Here is a 7481-nt window from a genome sequence, read left to right as displayed (position 1 = left end):
ACCCGTATTCCAGAAGAGAGAACTTGCTAAGCCAAGTTTAAAGAGCTGATAAATGTGATGCAAACCAGGTTTGTCTGACACCAGGGCCTGTGTTCTTAGCTGCTATTTTGCTGCTTCCCAAAGACAGGCAGCTTCTTCCTGACACGCGGAGCCTGTCTGGAGTCTGTGGCTGCCCCAGACCTGGCACTCTGTCCTGCCCCTTAGTGTGCGCCCCAAAGAAGGCTGCATGCGGAAGCACAGTTTGGGCTGGCACGTGAGTCCCATCCCCTCCAGAAAACCGAAATAGACGGGATCCTGCCCCAAGTGCTTCCAGTGCGTCAATCTGCTAGGCTGGCAGAGTCCAGTGGAATTCTGTGTCCTTTAAGAAACCGCGAAGGGAAGAGTAGGTACAGATTGGGTCAGAAGATCCACAGGGGACTATACAGCTCAAAGGCAAATCGCATCCCCTTCCTCCTGCCCAGCGCAGGTGGCACAACTACATTTCCCACTCCGATATCATGGCCGTGTGACCCGGAAACGCCAGTGCTGGAGGATTAAATGTCTCTGTAGACAATATTGCTATTTATTCACTCACGCAGTCCGCTATGTTTATTAACTCCCATGGTGTGCCAAGCTCTGGGAGTCCTCTAGGTGCTGTGGGTACAGAAATGAAAACACTTTACTTCTGCTTTTGAGGCGCTCCAGTCTGGTGACCGAGATGTATAATATTAAGAATTACTATAATGCTAAATGAGGGACTGTCTCCCTCAATATCATTATCCACTGAAGTGTCATGGGAACAGAGAGGAGGGAAGAATTGATTCTGTCCTGGAAACGGGTAACTGAGGGGAGGAAGAGACACAGCGGCAGAGAGGAAGTTTGGGGAAGAGGTGCTAATCCCACCTGCTGTTGGCCGCCCGGCGTTCATTCTCCTCCCTTGGGAAACCCCACGTGGCTACAGAAATGGCCCCGACTGACACAGAGGCCCAACCTGGTCCAGTCAGAGTGAACTTCAGGCCTGGAGACAGTCTCTAGGACCGGCAGTTGGGGCTGTGGGAAGACAGGATGGACTTGGACGAGACTGAGGCAGGAACTAAGGGAGCTCACGTGGGAGAAATTGGAGGCCTGGGTTCAGCAGTGGTTTATGAAAAGGCAGGGGTAGGATTCCAAACAGGAAAGCTGTTAGTAAGACTAAGCGACCCACTGGATATGAGGGTTATGGCCTTGGTCTGGGGTAGGTTACCTGGGACAGAGTGTGGCCTTGGGAAACTCTTCCATCCCAGCAGATGCCTCCCAAGTTACACAGCAGAATCACAGTGCACAGGGGCAGGACAGGAGTCGCCAGACAGCCTCTCGTGCCACCCCACCCTCTTCTTACAGGGACACTGAGTCCCAGGGGCATGAAGTCACTTATCCATAGTCGTGGAGTTGGTGGCCAAGCCAGCACTGGAGCCAGAAGTGATTGGAAGAAAAGAAGAAAAGAGTCACTGTTGGAGGAGAAGGAGAGAGGAGAGGCATTCATCCATTCATCCGTTCATTCCTCCATCACCTCCTCATTGAGCAAATTGGGCTTTTAGCCACTGGGGCCATGGTTTGAATACGACCTGGTATCTGCCTTTCCGGGTCTCACATCCAGGGAGAGGAGACCCATCGGCTGCTGGACCAGAGAATGCGGGATGTAGTGGGACCGGAAGGAGGAAACAGGCATTTCTGCCCGAGGTGTTGGAAGGTGGGTGTCAGGGAGGCTTGCAGAAGGAAGCCACGTGGCCCGAGTGTGGAAAGATGAGGTGGACTGAGTGGAAGAGGACGTCTCAGCAGCAACCGTGGGGACGCCAGGCCGGCCGGTGGGCTGGGGGGATGTCGTGTGAGCCAGTCTGAGAAGGACAGCAGCCCTCCCGGCGAGTGAGTGAGCGAGGACATTTCCAAGGGGCTTCTCCTTGGAAATCGCGTTTTGATTGGATGGGGAATATAGGAGAAAACTCCCAAGAGGGGTCTCCGCGTAGCATGGGTTACGGTTTTGCCCCTTGCAGGCCTGGTAGATACCAGTCGTGGAGAGGGAAGTCAGCTGCCTGGGTCACCCAGCCGGGAGGTGCAAGAGGCAGAGCTCAGAGTGGGCCTGCTGGGCCCCAGGACCTGTGAGGCCCATGCCACCCCACACACCAGACACTGCCGAGGGCTGTGATCCCTGATCCCCGGTGCAATGGGACTCAAAAATAACACAAAGGAAAAGCGACAGTGTGTGTCGAGTGTGATGAGTGTCCAGGAGGGAGCGATTTGCTCCAGCTGGGCAGGGACATTGGAGGTAGGATCTTGAGGGCGGCAGAATATTTTGACAGACAGCGAGGACTGGGGGTCATAGAGCGAGGGGAGCTCTACTGGGGAAACCATTAATGATGCTGCTGGAGTTTCTTCCTTGGGGAGGGAGCAGCTGGAATCTGGTTTCCTTTGAGCCTGGGCTCTGCTGCTGGGCCCAGCCCTCGTCCCCCATCCCCCCAGCCCGCCAGCGCTGTCCTGGTGTGTCATTTTCTCAGTTTGTCTGGCACTTTGTAGATGAGAAATAAATGTTTGTTGAATGAATGAATGAAAAAGGGATATGCAAAAAGATTCCAAAGGGCCTCTGTCCTTCCACTATTAGGGAAATCTTTTGTAACTTTCAAATTATAAAATGGAAGGTTTGGTTTACCCACAGGGCCCCAAATTTAGCTTCCTTCTCTGAGGATCTTAATCCTTTTTTTGTGCCATGGGCCCATTTGGTGTCTGGTGAAGCCTATAGATCCCTTCAGAATAAACTTGTAAATATTAAAATAAAATATACAGGATCACCAAGAGAACATTTATATTAAAATACAATTATCAGAATACTTTCAGAAATAAATTTGTGTTATATTAATAGATATACTTGTTTATTAACACATTGAATAATGAGATCTAGTAGCAGTTTTCAATTACTGTAATTTTAAAGCAGCAATGAACTTAATGACATTTTAAAATATCTCCCACGACTATAATAGATCTGAAAATATCTATAATTTTCTACTGGTGACAAAGTCACAGAAAGTGCTAACACTACTATGGTCTGTTGCCTGTATTTATTGTCTAAATGGCAGTCAGAGGTTAGTGAAACAAGGATGCATTTTTTTTCCCTTGTCCAAGTCTGTGCAGCCACTGAATTCTATCCCTGATTATGAACTTCTGCCCAGTCCCCAGCATGCTTACCTGCTATTGTCGCAAAGGCCATGGTCAATGAGGAAGAGGCATACCCGAGATCAGGCCCTCCCAAGCCTGGGACGAAACCATCGCAGGGAGGTCGGGCAGGGAAGCCGAATTACTGGTGCTTTATAGTAACTTTGGCCCTTTTGGACACAGAAGGAAATGATGGAGACGAGTTGCTCTGCTCTGCTTCAGGCCACACGAGATTTGTCTCCAGAAAAATTACTGGGCTCAGAAGCTCTAACAGGTTAAGTAGGCTTCTGACTTGTTGGTTCTAAACAGGCCTGAACTCTGAATTTTGTTCTTTTCACCTCACTGAACAAGAATGTAATGAGACCCTGTATAAATATGTTGGGTTACCAGCAGTCAGCTGAAGGAGCTTGTTCATTTGTCTTCTGGATTGTGTATCAAATGAGGAAAAAGAACAACACAACCTACAGTTGATGAGAGTGTGTGGAAACACACAGCATTTCTGCACCGGGCTCATCATTTCTGCAGGGCGGTTTGGGAATAAGTTCCCAAAGCCTTAAATCTGTACATATACTTTGGTCTAGTAATCCTGCTGCTAAAATTGTTTTCTTAAGAAAATAATTGTTTTTCGTAAAGATATATAGATATAGATATACATATATTATGTTTATTGGTATGAACTATAACAAAATAAAAAATAGAACAATTAAAAAATAAACCAAAAAACCCCACCCATCAAAACCAAAAGAAACCATTCACAATATATTGCAAAATGTGTGAAACCAAATGCCACCAGGATTCAACAGACTATTACAGTACAACAGCAACCTGGAAAGCTAAAACATATACTCGTGAAAAATGCTGGGAGCACTTACACAGAATGTCAGCACCGTCCTCTTTGCATGGTGGGATTACTGATGAGTATTGTTTTCTCCATGTGCTTGTCTGGGTTTTTTGAAGTTTTGGCAGAGAGTATGCATTATGTAGCTCAGCTAGAAATATTTATTTTCAGGGACATAAATGGTAAGTTTGAGTCTGAAAAGAGGACTAGCGCATTTGTTTAAAAAAAAAATCATTTCTCCATGAAATTAGAGCTCAATTCAAATCTATTATCTATCTCTTAACAGTGTGAATTCAATGGGGACAACTTGGAAGGGTCTGGCAGGGAGTTGGCCTCGTGGCCTTCCCCTTGACGCTCCTCTCGTTAAGTCAGGGAGGCAAGCCTGGTGGCGAGCCAGGGTCCCGGCCAGCTCTCCCACTGACTGCTGTTACAAGCAGGCCTTCTAGGCTACCATTTGGGCTGGGACGTAGGCAGGGGAGTGGTGAGTGTCTTCTGGGGCTGAAGGACCACTGGGGCTCATTGGGCCCTTCCACATCCAGAGCTCTCATTTCCTCCTCCTCGCCTGGAAGAGGCAGGGGTGGCAGCAGCAAGGCCTGGGTGACTTGGGCAAGGAACACAGATTCATCTCACTAAACCTTAGTCTTCTGGAATGCACTAACTTCAAATGGCTGAAATTCCCGATGCTGTGCTTTTGGCCTTAGAAACTTTTTCTTTCAGAGATTGATTGCATCTCAATTGTAAATAATACTTATAGTCTCTTCATGCCTTCACTTCGCAAATAATTACTGAGTGTCTTCATCAGAGAGAGCAAACCATTTGTGGTTCCCTCCAGGACTGCTGGGGCCCCTCTGCCCAGCCATCCACAGGCAGATTCCAATCATTCTTCCCAGTCTGGCTGAAGGAGGCCCATCAGGTGAGGATGTGGGGCAGGAGGGGAGGGACTGATGTCCTGGGCTCAGTGGAGGCCACACTAGGGTGATGCTGGAGGCAGGAGGAGGGCAGGCTTTGGTGAGGGTGGAGTTGGTCAGGGATGGTTGTCACGGATACAGCAACAAGTGGCTCGTGTGGGGCCTGCAGGTGGCCGGGCAGGGCTGAGGGCCCTGCAGAAGTGAGCTGGGCTGCTGCGTGTAGAGCTAATCAGCAGGGTTTATGCCTGTATTAGGTTCTACAGAGAAACAGAATCAATGGGATACATTTAGAGATGTAAGAGGAGATCTGCTATGGGAGTTGGCTCATGTGATGGAGGCTGGGAAGTCCCATGGTCGGCTGTCTGCAAGCTGGAGGCAGAAAGCCAGTCTTGTAATTCAGTACGGGTCCAAAGGCCTGAGAATCAGGTGCACTGACATCCAAGGGCAGGGGAAGATGGATAAATCAGGTCAGGCAGAGAGAGTGACTTCTTCCTTCCTCTGCCTTTTTGTTCTAGTCAGGCCCTCAGTGGATTGGGTGAGGCCCACCCGCACTGGGGAGGACCATCTGCTTTACTGAGTTCACCAATTCCAATGCTAATCTCTCCCAGAAAACCCTCACAGACACACCCAGAAATAATGCTTGACCAGCTGTCTGGGCAGCCCTTAGCCCAGTCAAGTTGACACATTAAAATGAACCCTCACAATGCCTTTCATTCTTTCCTTCACTCTACCCAACCGCCTATATGCAATGAGACCTTCTCTGTGTAAACAGTGTGTGTACTACATAGCTCTGAGCACCATAATGCAGTTCCTGCTGCCTGGGAGGAGAGAAGGAAAGTAAACAGTTGTAATCTAGAAAAAGTAATGGGTGTATATAAGTTTAAGGGGCAGCTCTGCAGGAGATGAGGGAGGGAAGACAGGTGTTAATACAAAAGCAGAGCCTCGTGAAAGAGGATGGCCTGGCCTGGGACCTGGGTTGTGCAGCCAAACCCGAGGCTGCTCACCCCAGAAGAGGCCGGCAGTTCAGTAGGCAGCAGGCCCTAGGGGCCACCAAGGGAATGAAGCAGGCAGTTGAGCACAGACTAGCTTTTAGAAATCCTGTGTTGGCATTTGTGTGCAGGGTGGGTTGGGGGCGAGGCGCCCGGCAGGGGCTGTAGCTGACACTGAAGCACAGAGGCTACTTGGGAAACTGTAGACACATTTGGTGGCCATGACCCTGGGAGGAGGGACAGGGTCTGAGAAATCTTTAGGAATAAAACAGACGGGTGGAATGTGATGGTGGGAGAAGGAAGGGAGGGGACAGCAATGGCTGGCACTGTGCCAGGCAACCTGCGTGTTTCAGGGCAGGAAGCTGAGTTTGGTTTTGTTTTGGTTATGGGACAGCCCTGGGGGAGCCCAGCAGGCAGCCGGCCCGTGGGGATTTGGAGCTCAGGAGGGAGGACCCTGAGCTGGAGCTGAGCTCTGCAGACAGTACTTTCCTGGTCAAGGGGACCTGCCGCAGAGCCGGGTAGCTGGGCCATCCCCATGCACCACCTACGGCCGTGGGCAATTCATTCTACCTCCCTGTGCCTCGGTTTCCTCCTCTGTGTAGTGCGGAGCGCATTAGGGTTGTGGTGAGGGCTGAGTGAGATAGCCTAGGTACTGTGCGCCTGGAAGTGCTCCCTGCATGTTCACTGTCGTTATGACTGTTTGGGACTCTTCAGGTTTTCAGCAGCGGGTGAAAGCCCAGATGGAAGAGATGGCCCAGGGAGAGGGTTGTGAGTGAGCAGGGGAGGCCCCGAGTAGCTGAAGCAAAATAGTGGCTAGGGGCTGTGGTTTAAAATCTTTTATTAGAAAATAAATTCTCGGTTGGTCCAAGTGCAGTGGTGTTTACAACTAATTGATCACAACCAGTTACAGATTCCTTTGTTCCTTCTCCACTCCTGCTGCTCCACTTGACCAGCCTTTAAAAAAAAATTTAAAAAAGAAAAAAAAAAAAAGATAAATTCTCAGAAGATCTATATCTAGATATATTAAGGCTGGATACCGTGGCTCATGCCTGTAATCCCAACACTTTGGGAGGCCAAGGCGAGAGGGAGGATCGCTTGAGGCCAGGAGTTGGAGACCAGCCTGGGAAACATAGGCCTCATCTCCATAAAAAATTAAAAAAATTATTCAGGTGTGGTGGCACACACCTGTAGTCCCAGCTACTCAGGACACCGAGGCAGGAGGATCACTCCAGCCCAGGAGTTTGAGGCTACATTGAGCTATGATCATACCACTGCACTCCAGCCTGGGCCACTAGAAAGTTCAATCTCTAAAACAACAACAACAAAAACAAAACCAAAAAAAATACCTTAGCTTTATAAGCAAATCAAATGAAAGCCAAATTTAGTCTTTCTGTTTCCAAATGAACAAAGTGACACAGTTAACAGGACATTTTTACAGGCACATGGGAACCATTGCTGAGTCCACAGCTTGCTGGTAACTAGCTGTGTGACCCTGGGGAGCCACCCACTCTCTCTGAGCCTGAGTTAGTTCACTGTAAAAATGAGTCGGTTAGATCAGAATCATTGCTCATGTTTCTTCCAGGC

The sequence above is a fragment of the Propithecus coquereli genome, unplaced genomic scaffold (genome assembly GCF_000956105.1).
Source record: "Propithecus coquereli isolate 6110/MARCELLA unplaced genomic scaffold, Pcoq_1.0 Scaffold11, whole genome shotgun sequence".
Lineage (NCBI taxonomy): Eukaryota > Metazoa > Chordata > Mammalia > Primates > Indriidae > Propithecus > Propithecus coquereli.
The sequence above is the reverse complement of the archived record's forward strand: the minus strand, read 5'-3'. Positions refer to the sequence as shown.